Below are 14,202 nucleotides of genomic sequence, written 5' to 3' on the forward strand. Positions count from 1 at the left end.
CTCTTTAGAAGGCCAGATCTTGAAGATGAAACTCAAATACTTTGGCCACCTAATGAGAAGGAAGGACTCACTGGGGAAGAGCCTGATGCTGGGAACAATTGATGGCAAAAGAAGAAGGGGACGGCAGAGGATGAGGTGGCTAGATGGAGTCACTGAAGCAGTCAGCGTGAGCTTAAGTGGACTTCAGGGGATGGTGGAGGACAGGAAGGCCTGGAGGAATGTTGTCCATGGGGCTGCAATGAGTCGGACACGACTTCATGACAAGGATAGCATAGCATAGCCTCATGCATTGCTCTACCTTAAGGAAAGCATTGCTTGCTTTTACTCGATCTCACTTGGATCAGTTTATATCAGGGAGAGCCCCACCTTTTCCTCACCCCTATCAGTTTTGAAGAGATGCTTTGGGGTAACCCAAAACTGAGGTGTCTCACTCCAGTCCTCTAGTATTTGCCAGAGGGTGTTGCAGCAATGTTAAAGTCCACCCATGATAGTAAGTGTTTGTTTCCCTTAGAACCTCTAAGCAGCTGCTCTGCTGTTAACACTGTGGGACCGGATGACATTTTAAACAAGCACATTCTTTTCTTCAAAGGGTTCAGCTAGTCTGCTTAATACTTGTTGATCCACACAGCAACAAAACAAAGGAAGCTTTACCATCTTAGCACAGTATGGCTATACCTTGTGCTAGCATTTGTCTTCATAGGGCAGACAATGAGGGGGGCAAAGCATTGAGTCTGAGTCAAGAGCCAGGCATCCTGCTTTTTATCAGAATCCCTTTGTCAGTTTAAGCAAGGTCTCTGCCATTGTTTTAACATAGTGAGGTTTTAGAACTAGAAGTGGCATCCAGCAGAGAACAGAAACGACTTGCTTAAGCATTCTGCAGGAATGCATCTATAAACCTGACAGCGATCGGCACCCAGAGACCTCTCAGGCTCCAGACTGCAGTCTTTAAAGTTTTCAGCCAAACTAAAAAGAAAATAATTTTCTCTAGTGCCACATCCTAACCAGAGTGTAACTGAACATGTTGCTTCTCGATAGGAAAAGTCACAATTCAACTCTGTCGGTGTGAATGCTACCTCTGGAGGACAGCCCATTTCATGCCACTTACTGTTCTTGAAAACTTGACCCAGCAAAGAATGATACTGAGAAGCCCGGCCTATGTTTTTGCTGTACATGCAAGCGAGAAACAGCAAGAGACCTTTACAAGATGCCCTGCTGTGAAAATGCCTTCTGTGGAAGCAGTGCAGACATGGATTGCGTTGCATCACTTTGCCATACCACCTATCTGGAACCAATGAAGGCAATTTCCCAAAATTCTGCAATCATAACACAACTTGGGAACACTTTAAAAACAATCGCAGGAACCATAGTGAAATTTTGAACAGCTAATCCAAAATATAAACAAGGGTTGGATGAGGAAATTACCTGGCTGACAGTACCCTTTAGCAAAAGATATTTTTCCATTGAACTCAGCAACCCTTAATATGGAAAACGAAAGAACAAAAGTCAAGATGGACAGCAGACATTTTATATGGGCTTCCAAGGTAATATTTTAAATCTCTAATAAGACACGTAAGAGATTCTGCAAGACTCTGCAGCCCTCTGCAAGCCTGTGGGCTGTATAATCTAATTTTATTTTCATTTCTATGAAGAACGTGTATGCAATCAATTTTAATCCCTATTTATATTAGCAACCTTACAATAACTATTTTGCAAATGAAACACTAATGCTAAATAAAATTAGTTTTACAGAAAAATACAGTACAGTTGAATGACAACTATACATGAGGTAGAGTGAGCAGCAATTTATACAATAATTTCTCAACCTTTTATCAGCATCATGAACAATCAGTGAATAATGCACTGCACCCAGCTGGGGCAAGGAGGATGTAATGCAACTAATAAGGCATTTCTACTTTTTAAAAGGATAACAACTACACTATTACAGAGAGTTCTTTTCAAGTGGCTGCAAATATGAGTAAAACTAGAAACACAGTCCTGTTATTTGCATGGAACAGAAGGAGGCTGCATATCTATTAATAAATTTATTATTAATGTGTTTTTATCCTGCGCATCAAGGACAACAAAAAATGGTTCCCAGAGGGCTTACAAACAAGAAGTCCACCTTTGCCTGCAGTCTGTATCTAAGACCAGCCTGCAAAATGGTAGACCCGCTTATTGCCTTCTACTGTATCCCACAATATAATTGTAGTATTCAATATTACATATCTGGCTGTCACAGAAAGTAGACCATGAAAGGAAAAGAGTAACTTCCCGGAACCCTGTGGATAAACAAATACTGGACTTTTCTTACTATCAGGAAAGGCATTTCCAGTGGAAATATCAGTCCTGGAGTTTGGCGACTGCTGGCTGAAGCAATGCAAGCATACACTTTGTTAGGCATGTGGAGCACACAGGAAAATTGTTCCTGTCCTCCGGCATCTGAGGGCCAACCTAGACATGAAGTAATTATGTGAATACAATTAATATGCATTGTGTGTGAGCTCATGTCTGTGTAACAACTGTGGGAAGGCCTGAGCAGCCTCAGGACTGCAGTTAACAACAGATTCTTTTCCTCTCAGAGTACAAACAAAAAGGGGATGCTAATGGCAGCTTCCCTTGAAATATACATGACAGTTTAGAGAAGAGATTTTTGTCAGGACCATAGCAGAGAATGAGAAAGTTGTCAAGGCTTCTTAGGCTTTCCTTTAGCTTTTTACATAACCAAAGGAAATGCACACATTATTTCCCTTCACACAAAGCCTATTCAAGCATTCAAAATTATATGCATGGAGAGGATGTGTTGAGTAGGGGGCATAACCCACATGCCCCTGATGCATTCTTTCAGTGCAGCAGTGGATTATATGAACCTCTCCATAAAATTATGGAATCACCATCTAAAGACCATCTCGTCCGACCTCCAAGCCAATGCAGGAAATCCTTTGTTACAGCATCCCTGATGGATGGCCAACCAACTCCTACCTCTAATGAAGGAAAGACTTCTACCTTCTGAGGCAATGTGTTCCCATGCCAAAGAGTTCATTCTTTCAGGAAATTCTTTCCCACTTTTAAATATTTACCTTTACAAGGAAAAACTAGGATGTGGAGAACCAGTTGGGAAGAATAAATTGCTAAAGACAAGGTAACAAAATGAACTTCATGACAAATTACATCAAAACGAACAGGTGTAGAGACTTGGATGGCATTTTGCATACTTATTTCTCCTACATCATTTCACTGAACTTACCAATCACACACTTGTAAAAAGGCCCTGAAAGTCCTTACCCTGAGCTGATGGTGTGGAATAAGTTTTGTGACCTGTAAAAAATGCTGCTACAGTAACAGTTTACAAGAAATCATCTTGCGATTTGTCTGTTGTGGGGGCAAATTGGCTCACAGCATGTGCTCTGTAGATCATTAGGCATGATAGGTGGGGAACTTTGTACCAATTAAAAATATCTTCCTAGGACCAACAGTATCAGTAAATGTTGTTCATAATAACTGGCCAAACTATTGATTTTTATCATCTCTATCTTACCCAATATCTCCCACTGGAAAACATTAACACATCATGTTGGCTACAGAACCTGCCTTCTACATGATGAAGGGCTCTGTTCACATAAGTTCCCTCTGCCTGATTTTGGGGACTCTCCCCATAACACACGCACCATTCACCAGCACTCTCCGCATTAAGCAGAGCCTCCATACTCTTGCTGTAGCATTTCCAGGAAGCTAGAATGTCTGCTCTGGAAAGGTGGGGCTAAGAAAATCCACTTCTACCAACCCAGTTGTTACAGTGTAAGTCTGGATCCAGCCCCAACCACCCAAACCATCTGCTGTGCAAATAAAAGATCGATTTGCTGATGCACTCGTGTAGCACCTTAGCCCATAGCAATTGCTGTCCCTGGCGATGGCTTAAAAGCTAGTCACAGCTGTCGCAAACTGCATTCCCATTAGAGAGGCTGAGTCATCTCCTTGCTTCCCACTTTTCTGAAGCAGCTAAAACACAAGCAGGAGATCAGGATTCCGTTGGAGCCCTTCTCCACTGTCTAGAGGAACTTTCTGTGGCTCTTCTGATCTGAAGTGAGGAAGTGATAATCTTCCTACAGCGTTTCACTTAACACCTATCTGAGAGTGTTAAAATAATTTTAGTGTATTCCTTGCAAACTTCTGTAAGAGAACTAGATGAAACAATATCTCATGGGAGAAAAAGACTGCATAATCCATCTCATCCAAATCTTTCATTTGGATATTTAAGTGACTTTCAGTTCCCACTGACTTCATACAGGCAAGGTTTTAGAACAGCAACAATAAATCTGCTGGGGTTATTTCAGTGCCATTCAAAAATAAAAACCCTGGACTGTCCCTACAGTAGGCAGAGTGAGGCTGTTGTCTCAAGTGGCAAGTGATGAATGGTATGAAGAAGGCAGCAATGGTAACTCTATCGTCACCTCCTTCTGTCTGCAGGCAAAGCCGTGTGTTCCTTGCAGCCTGTCCTGCACCCCATGAGTTAGTCTTCTATTCCTCAGGTGAGGCGCAGGATGCTGTGCCATCACGAGGGTGGGGTTCATCTTCCAGTCTGGATGGCTTCTGCAGGTGGAATGTTGGTTGAGAGGATGCCATCAAGCCTTCAGCCCAGGCAGCCAGGTGGCAGTCCTGTTTAAAAGCATCATGCAGCAATATTAGAGTACCCAGTTCCAGTTGCGTTGGCCAGTACAGAACAATTCACCCACCAAGCAGTTGTCACTATGTGCCATAAAGTCATCTCCTACTTATGACAACCCTATTAATGAACGCCCCCCCCCCCGCAATATGTCCTGTGTTTGACAGCCCTGCTCAGCACTTGTAAATTCAAAACTGTGATTTCCTTTATGGAATAAATCCATCTGATGTTTGCTTCTTTTTCTTCTTCTCCCTTCAACTTTCCCTAGCATTATTGCCTTCTCCAGTGAGCCTTGCTTTCTCATGATGAGCCCAAATTGCAACAGCTTCAGTTTCAACATTTTTGCTTCAAGGGCAAGTTCCAGCATGATTTGATCAGGACTCACTTTGTTTGTCCTAATATCAGTGCAGGATATTCACAAAGCTTTCCCCAGTACCTTGTTTCAAACACATCGATTTTCTCCCTGTCAGCTTTCTTCACTGTCCAACTTTTGCCACCCATAAATAGTGATTGGGAATACATTTTTTTTGGTGATCTTGGCCTTGGTCTCCAGTGAAACATCCTTACTAATCCCCCTACATTTGATTCCTGCTTTTTATTACCAGCGATCTTATTCTGGTGTCTTTTTCTCCCCCAGGAGAGGCAGGGATACACTTGTCCTAGGTGCAAGCTGGTGGTCCTGCTAGAGGAGGAGTTGAGGTGCCTGGGGGCCAAGAGAGCTCTCCAGGCCCCCCAGGAGCAGCCCCTGTCTGGACAGAGGGTTGAGGGAGGGGCCATGGGAGGAGCAGCCAGGGAGACATGGAGGCATGTCACTCACAGGAGGAGGAGGCCAGCACGGCCTCTTCCTTCCCCTGGCGCCAATCTGGAGCTGGGAAACAGGTTCTCTCCACTTGGGGAGGCTGGGGCTGACGAGGCCTTGGGGGACCAGCAGGACCCCCAGCCTGGGAGCACAAGGGGCAAGGGGGCCGCTGCAGGAGAGGCGAGGGCCAGGGCACGGCCGCCCACCACCACCGGGAAGACACAGTGGCAGGTGATCGTCATTGGGGATTCTCTGCTGAGGGGCACTGAGGCAGCGGTGTGCTGCCCCAACATTGAGATGAGGGAGGTTTGCTGCCTGCCGGACGCACGCATCCGGCATGTGAAGGACAGAGTGGAGCATCTTGTTCGCTCTGGGGGTCACCAGCCGCTCCTGGTGATCCATATGGGCACAAACGACGTGGCCAGGCAGGGTGTGGTCAGGATCACCAGGGACTTGGAGGCCTTGGGGAAGAAACTCAGGGAGCTAAAGGCCCAAGTGGCCTTCTCGTCGATCTTACCAGTCCGGGGATTTGGGCCAGGCAGGGACAGGAGGGTCGCTGAGGTGAACGACTGGCTTAGGGTGTGGTGCCAGAAGGAACGCTTTGGGTTCCTCGACCACGGCACCCCGTTTCTTGCCAATGGACTTCTGACAAGGGATGGGTTGCACCTCACAAGGATGGGGAAAAGGTCCTTTGGAGATGGTCTAGTGAACTTCTTCTGGAAGACTTTAAACTGAGCTGGGGGGGGGGTTCAAGCCTCCCCCAGAAATGCGTCTGCACTGGACAAGTGTGGGGAGAGGATCAGGGCTCTGGGATCAGGGTTTTAGAGGTACTGCAGGGACTGACAGGATTCCTACAGAGAGGGGCCATGTATCAGGGAGGATGGGAGGAAGGAGGAGGCTGGGGACTCCAAGGAAAGGAAGCAGTGGGAAGGAGTTGTGGTGCATGTACACTAATGCTAGGAGCATGGGTAATAAGCAGGAAGAGCTTGAAGCTATCCTGGGAATAGGAGAGTATGATCTGGAAGGAATCACAAAAACTTGGTGGGATAAAAGGCAAGACTGGAATGTGAACATAGAGGGTTATCACCTTTTTAGAAAGGACAGGAAGGGAAAGAGGGGTGAGGGGTGTGACTTTATATGTCAGGGAAGGGATAGGATGCTGTGAGGTAGAATGCAGCACAGGTGGGGATTCGGTAGAGGCAGTCTGGGTGAAACTTAGGGGTTTTGACAGGGAAAGAGAGCTGACAGTGGGGGTATGTTATTGCCCTCCAGGTCAACTTGAGATCCTGGATGATGTCCTGACAGACCAGATTCTAAAGATATCTTGCGGGAGAGACACAGTATTTATGGGAGATTTCAATCTCCCAGATATTAATTGGGAGACTCACTCAGCGGTGACAGCCAGGTCACGTCACTTCCTAGAAGCTATAGAGGGAGGGTTTTTCACACAGAGGGTCCGAGAGGCAACGAGGGGGGGAAACTACCTTGACTTGGTCTTGACCAATAGAGAGGAGCTGATAGATGAAGTACAGATTAGGGGAGCTCTGGATGCAAGTGATCACTCCATTCTTTGCTTTGAGATCAGGGGACTGGGGACATGCAGCAGGTCGAGCACTAGAAGCTGGGACTTCAAGGGGGCCAACTTTGGCCAACTGAAGGACAGACTGGGGAAAGTCTCCTGGGATAGATTATTATTATTATTAGTATTACTACTACTACTACTACTACTACTACTATTATTATTATTATTATTATTATTATTATTATTATTATTATTATTATTATTATTATAACACTTCTATGCCGCCCCTTGCCGAAGCCTCGGGGCGGCTTACAACACAATAAAATACATTGAAATACAATAGAACATAATAAATTACCATTAAATACAAAAATACAAAAAATACACTGAGTTACAAACATAATAATATAAAATTAAAATTATCAGTATAAAATAAGTAAATAAATAATATAGGAGGAGAAAAGAGAAGGAAGAAGAAGTTGCCCTGGCCAGATCATATGTTTTAACAATTAAAATGATGTTTAAATAAAAAGGTTACTGGAAGGTAAGTGAGTTGAGGAGGGATGGATGCCACTCAAAAGGGAGATTTTGGAAGAGCAAGCCTTGACGATACCTCTAGTTAGTAAGTTGGGGAAGTGGAGGAGACCACTGCCATGGATGTGAAAGGAGGTGGTTAGAGGGATTAGATGAAAGAGGAACCTCCGTAGGAAATGGGTGCTGGGGCAAATAGACAAAAGGGTATACCGGGAGGAGGAGGCCTGTTGCAGAAGGATTCTTTGCAAGGCTAAGGCTGATTACAAACAGAGACTTGCCAAGAATATCAAGAGCAACAAAAAGGGCTTCTTTCAGCATGTAAATAGGAAGAGGAAGGGGAGACAAGTGGTGGGACCACTAAATAAGGAGGAAGGAGATCCAGTGACTGATATGAGGGCACAGACACAGATGCTAAATGACTGTTTTGCCTCTGTGTTCTTCCCAAAGCAGGATGGGGGAGATCCGCATAGGAGATTAGATGAGGCCAGGGACTTAGAGGCACAGATTAGAGTCACCCCCCCTTGAAGTTGAGGGGCTCCTCAGGGCACTGGACATTACAAAGATGCCAGGCCCAGATGGGTTACACCCGAAAGTACTTAGAGAGTTGGCAGGGATTCTCTCATGCCCGCTGGCCTCCATTTTGGAGGCCTCGTGGAGAACGGGTGAAGTTCCAGAGGACTGGAGAGTGGCATCAGTGGTCCCAATTTTCAAAAAGGGTAGTAGAAGGGACATGGGGAATTACAGACCAGTTAGCCTTATGTCCATTGTAGGAAAAACAATGGAAAGTCTCATAATAGAGATCTAGCGATGCTAGATAGGGAAGGGAGGCTGGCAGCCACACAACACGGCTTCCGCAAAAACAGGTCCTGCCAGACAAACCTTGTGGAATTCTATGACAAGGTTTCGAGATGGCTAGATGGAGGGGATGCAGTGGATGTGGTATACTTGGATTTCAGCAAGGCCTTTGACAAAGTGCCCCATGATATCCTGGTGAAGAAACTGAGGAGTTTTGGGATACACCAAAGCACTGTCTGGTGGATTAGGGCATGGTTGACTGACTGAAAGCAGAAGGTAACCATTAGCGGGGAATCATCGGGATGGTGGCCAGTGACAAGCGGGGTCCCCCAGGGCTCTGTCCTGGGGCTGATCCTGTCTAATCTTTTCATCAATGACTTGGAAGAAGGGGTGAACAGTCTGCTGATCAAATTCGCAGACGACACTAAAACTGGAGCAGTGGCCACAACTCAGGAGCAGGTACTCCAGATCCAAAAGAATCTGGACAGACTATGGAAGTGGGCAGGAGACAACAGGATGGCATTCAATGTGGATAAGTACAAGGTCTTGCACTTGGGGCATAGGAATAGCTGTCATAAGTACAGGTTAGGGGACAAGTGGCTGGAGAGCAGCACTTGTGAAAGGGACCTCAGGGTGCTGGTTGGCTGCAGGCTAAACATGAGTCAGCAGTGTGATCAAGAGGGCGAACACCACCCTTGGTTGCATAGCCAGAAGTGTGGCTTCTAGATCAAGCGAGGTATTACTACCAATCTATACGACTCTGGTGCACCCGCAACTGGAGTATTGTGCTCAGTTTTGGGCCCCTCATTACAGAAAGGATATAGCCAGGTTAGAGTCAGTGCAGCATAGGGCCACAAGGTTGGTGGCTGGTTTGCAGGGGATACCATATGAGGCAAGACTGAGGGAATTGGGTCTCTTCAGCCTGGAGAAGAAGAGACTGAGAAGGAATATGTTGGCGACACACAGGTATGTGAGGGGATGTCACACAGAGATGGGTAGAGGCCTGTTCTCCCCTGCAGAGGAAGGCAGGATGTGCTTCAACGCTCAGGGAGCCAAGGTTCCATTTGGATGCCAGAAAGCACTTCCTGACAGTTAGGATCCCGAGAGCATGGAATGGGCTTCCACGGGAGGTCGTTGAGGCCCCATCGGTGAGGGTGTTCAAAGATAGGCTGGACATGCACATGGTGGGCATGTTGTGAGTGGAGCCGGCTGGAGCCGGGGGTCAGACTAGATGGCCCGGGAGACCCCTTCTGACTCACTCTGTTTCTATGTTTCTATGGTATCAATTTCTTCTTGAAAACTTGCATAACATTTTGGATTTCTTCTTCAACCTCTATCACTGGACCATAGACTTGAATGATGGTTTTATTGATAAGTTTTCCAAAAATTCTGATTTATATTACTTGATTGTATTCTGCATTATAATTTCTTACTGCATGTGCTACATATTGCCTCAGTACTAGAGCCACTTTATTCCTCTGAATTCAGTTTTCTAGAGTAAAACTCTTTGTATTTATCTAACTGAAAATGTCCCATTCCTAGCCACTTTAGTTTGCTCACACCAAGTACAGTGATGGTTAGCTGTTGCATTTCCTGCTTTACAGGTTCCAGTTTGATTTATCCTTCTCACATCCCATGTTCCAATTGTATGTGTTGTTTACCTCTGTGAATATTAACCACTGGACTTCTTTTCAGTTTTGCTCCTCCTGCATCTAGTGACAGTGCTATTCATACTTGTCCTTTGCTCTTCCCCAGTAGCTAGTTGAGTGCCTTCTGACCCAAGGATCTCATGTTCTGGTACTATCTGTCATTTCATCATAGGGTTTTCATGGGAAGAAACAATCAGAAGTAGTTTACCATTGCCTTCTTCTGCAGAGTACTAAGCAGGCTTAGCTTAAGCATCACTGCTGTTGTCTGTGAAAGTCACTCCATCACTGTTGTCTTCAACTACCACTGCTGCCTAGTAAGATGCCCTTCAGGAGTTTCTCTGCTCTATCATCATTAGAGATATCCATTCTCTTCTGCAGAAGTGACTGTTCTCCTGAAGATGGATGCCTCTTACTCTGGTATCTCAGCTTTGACCATTCCACCCTGGGTGACCCTGCTAGGAGACTAGGCCCGTGAGATTTGTCTCCTAGCAGGGTCACCCAAGGCAGAATAGTCAAAGCTAGGACTAAGATGCATCCACCCATTTCAGAAGAAACAGTGAGACTGGTGGCCCTCTACACATTAAGGCATCCATCAGATTTCCTTGGCTCACCTCCCTGGTCTCTGGCCCACTTTCCCTCTGCTGTAACTCTGCCCTAAGTCCAGTTTGTGCCAAGCTTTCTCATGGGAGTCCTGCAAAAAGTGAGTCCAAGTAAGTTTGCAAGGCCTTGGGCACACATCACCCACACAAGCAGAGTTCTGCTTCCACACACATCTTCCAGGTTTTGCATACTTTATGGAACAAATTATATGCTTACTGTACTTTGCTCAAAGAACCCATAATCATTCCCAAGAGTTTGTGGACTAGACCTCGGCACATCTTGCTTTCTGGCGAGAGCCAGGAAAGAAGTTTGGCAAGCACAAGGGAATCATATTCCAGCCAGAATCTTCACCTACCTACCTCCAAGAGGGATTCCATTCAGCAGACACACAAACCAAACTACAAATGACTCAAGCATCAGCCATGGATAATTTATAGAAAAGGCAAAACAAAGAAAATGCTAAACAAGCCTTGAACAATGTGTAAGTTATCTCAGTAAACTTATCTTCCAAAGCTCAGTTTGTTGTGGCCAAGAGAATGGCAGGGGAGAGATACTGAGGAAAAAACTACATATGACATTCTGTGCATTTTGATATATAATGTTCAAGTAATTGAAAATGCAAATGTCAGTAGAAAGGGGGCTGATAATTATCAGGACGGCAGCAGGCCCAGAGGCAGGTTGTAAAGCTTTTCTCTTCAGCTACACTTCTGGGAGCATCCTATCTTCTACGTGCAACTTTGAATTCAGTTTTAATCTTGTTTCATAACATTTTGATCATGTTTAAGGGATCAGTGAGTCTGACCACCACTCCTTCCAGTCCATCTGTCTGAACCTATTGCTTCCTTTAACCGCCAACATTAAATAATATCCATGTTTTCATTCAGCTGATATTTGTGTAAGAAGGTATCCCTCCCATTGGTGACAACAGAGTAAAGGCCCAGGGAGGGTAGCTTCTGTTTTCAGAGCCTGGCTAATGGAAGGGGGTGGGCTTTTGAACTGTAAGAAAGGACTATACCATCTGCCCACTTCTCTCCCCCACATTAGCATTGTTTGAAAAATCACTGGTTGGGAAGAGACCCCTTGTTCTTCTCTGTTTTTCTCACAGTTCTTTCATCTCAGAGCTGGATGATTCTAGCCCCATGAGCATAGACCAATGAAAACACTTTCAGTAAAGAAAACACTACTTTAACCTATCCTAATCTCTTGCACCTGAACACTGAAGCTCCTCTTAGCAATGTGACACTGTCTAGTGAGTTATTCCCCTGGCTGGTACTTGTGCATGCATTTCACTTTTTATAGAATTTATGTTTCTCAGTCATATGTTGAGGGTTAAAGGATTTTGTTTCCCATCAGTCAGTCCCCTTGAAGGTCACTGCCTTATTCTGGAACATTTGTGAAGATCAAGGTAAAAGAACCAGGATGGCTAGGTAAGATGCTGTTTTCCTGAGTAGCGTGTTCAGATAGAGACGCCCTCTGCTGAGAAGGCTAAAGGCAAATTACTATGGAAAGCAAGACAACAGTGGCTGGCTTTGTGGGGCAGCAGGTTCTTCATGACTGAGACAAGACGCAGCGGCTGGTGACTCCTTTAGCAACCCCATTCCACCACGAGCACCCTGCTGCTGTCTTCTTTCTTCTTTCCCTCTCCCCATCTACCCCAGGGCTGGCATCAAGGATGGATAAGATCACGAAGCCCCTTGAAGCTCTTCCTGACAGTGATAGCAATGAGAAAGAGGAGCAGTACATTCCCCCTGCCTACTTACTCACTGGCTCTCTGTCTGCCAAGGAAACATGCAAGCAGTAGCAATGAGGAGACAGAAAAGAAGGAACAGTAGCAGCTGGTAGCAAGGCTACTGAGAAGAAAGGCAGGCTCATTGAGTGTGCCTTTCCCAAGGGCCCTGGAAAACCTGAAGGAGAGACTGCCTCCCCGTTTGGCAATTCCAGCAAGTTTCTAGGTATGGTACTACTTTCCCATGGCATCAGTGCTCTCTTCTGTCCTACTGAAGCCTCTTGCATGATGTTCATATTATCGGCACATTTGTTGCCACAAGCAGAATACAATATAGGTATAACATATGTTCATACTAAGCCTTAGTTTGCACTGATGTCAAGTTGCCCTCCCATATGGATGCTGCTGGGACTATGAAGCAGGAAAAGACTGCTTCTGATCGCATGAATTTAGTAAAGCTTAGTTCTGTTAGCATAAGGATCTGCAGATTATTAAGAAGGAGGGGACTGTGTCACTAAGCTGTATTGATTTCCAAAAATTTGAAAGCTAGGGAGAATACGGGAGAGGTGCTTCTGTTGGATTCCCTGCCTACCAAGCTAGAAAGCATTTGGTAGGCAGGGAACCCAGTGATAGTGTTTCTCCTATATTCATCAACTTTTATGTGAGCTGGAAGATTTCTGCTTCTAAATAAAACTCTGCAATCATAGCCATTAATATGTCATGAAGTTTTCTGCCCTTGCCTATCATTGGCTGCTACTGGTGTGGAAATGCAGAACATTAAGAGATCACACAAGTTGTGCAAAATGTGCTGAAATATTTCTGAGGGTAGAATGTAACAAGGGGCTGCTCTTTTTTCAATGGCAATTCCTTTGGAGGCATAAATGTGTCATTTCAGCCATCAAGGATATTAATAGGGCAATTCAATGTCACATCAGGGAACTTAGCTGCCTTTTACAGCATTGCAGGCTTACATTCTACCAAATTACAAAAGCTTTAGTTCCAGGTTTATATGGTAAATAAAGTCCCATTTTAAACTGTAGCACTCATGAAGACCCAGATTCAGAGCTGAGACAAAGGGGAAACAGATGTGTAAATGACTCACAACACTGCAGTCTCTGCTTTGGCCCACAAAGAAATCCATTAAAGGCTGAGTGGGGACTATCTCTCCAAATTCTCCATGCAATTTGTGAGCAGCAAAAAAGAATACCCTCCCAAATTTTCCGGGCAAACTTTCTTTTTCAGTTCACTTAATGTTTTGCAAAATGCTGCTGTTAATTCATTTTGGTACCTGAGGGAATCAATGGCTAAGATCAAAAGGCTGGAGGAAGTAGTGTCCAACCTCCTTGCTTATTTTAACATTAAGATATTAAATAATATTAAAACTGAATGCACAGTGGCACCTGAAATGTTTCACCCTATTTAATGACGGCAAAATAAAGGAGGCAATTTCACCATATTCTCCAGATAGGGGGTCTGAAACTCTCTAACTGTTCAAGAAGAATTTGACAATATCTTTTTAAAAAATCAGAAAATGCTTTCCTGAGAAATGTTGGCTTAGATGGAATACTCTTGCCTCAGAGGTAAATTGGAGCTAGTGGGCAAGCGGCAAAGGGCAGTAGCTAAGAAAGCAAATGCAATATGGAGCTGAATTAGTAGACTCATAGTGTCCATATCATGGGAGGTCAAAATTCCACTTTATTCTGTATTAGTCAATCTGCATCTGAAGTACCGCATGCATTTTAAGGAGGGCATTGACTGCAGTTGGAGAAGAGCAACCTGCCTGGTGAGGGATGGTTGAAAGAGCTGGATTTGTTTAACCTAGACAAGAGATTAAGGAGAAACATGGCAGCAGTGTTCAAATACCTGAAAGACAGCCATGTACAAGATGGAAAAGACTTGTTCTTTGTTGCCCCAGAG

The sequence above is a fragment of the Varanus komodoensis genome, unplaced genomic scaffold, assembly GCF_004798865.1.
Source record: "Varanus komodoensis strain SLA01 unplaced genomic scaffold, ASM479886v1 scaffold4, whole genome shotgun sequence".
Classification (NCBI taxonomy): Eukaryota; Metazoa; Chordata; class Lepidosauria; order Squamata; family Varanidae; genus Varanus; species Varanus komodoensis.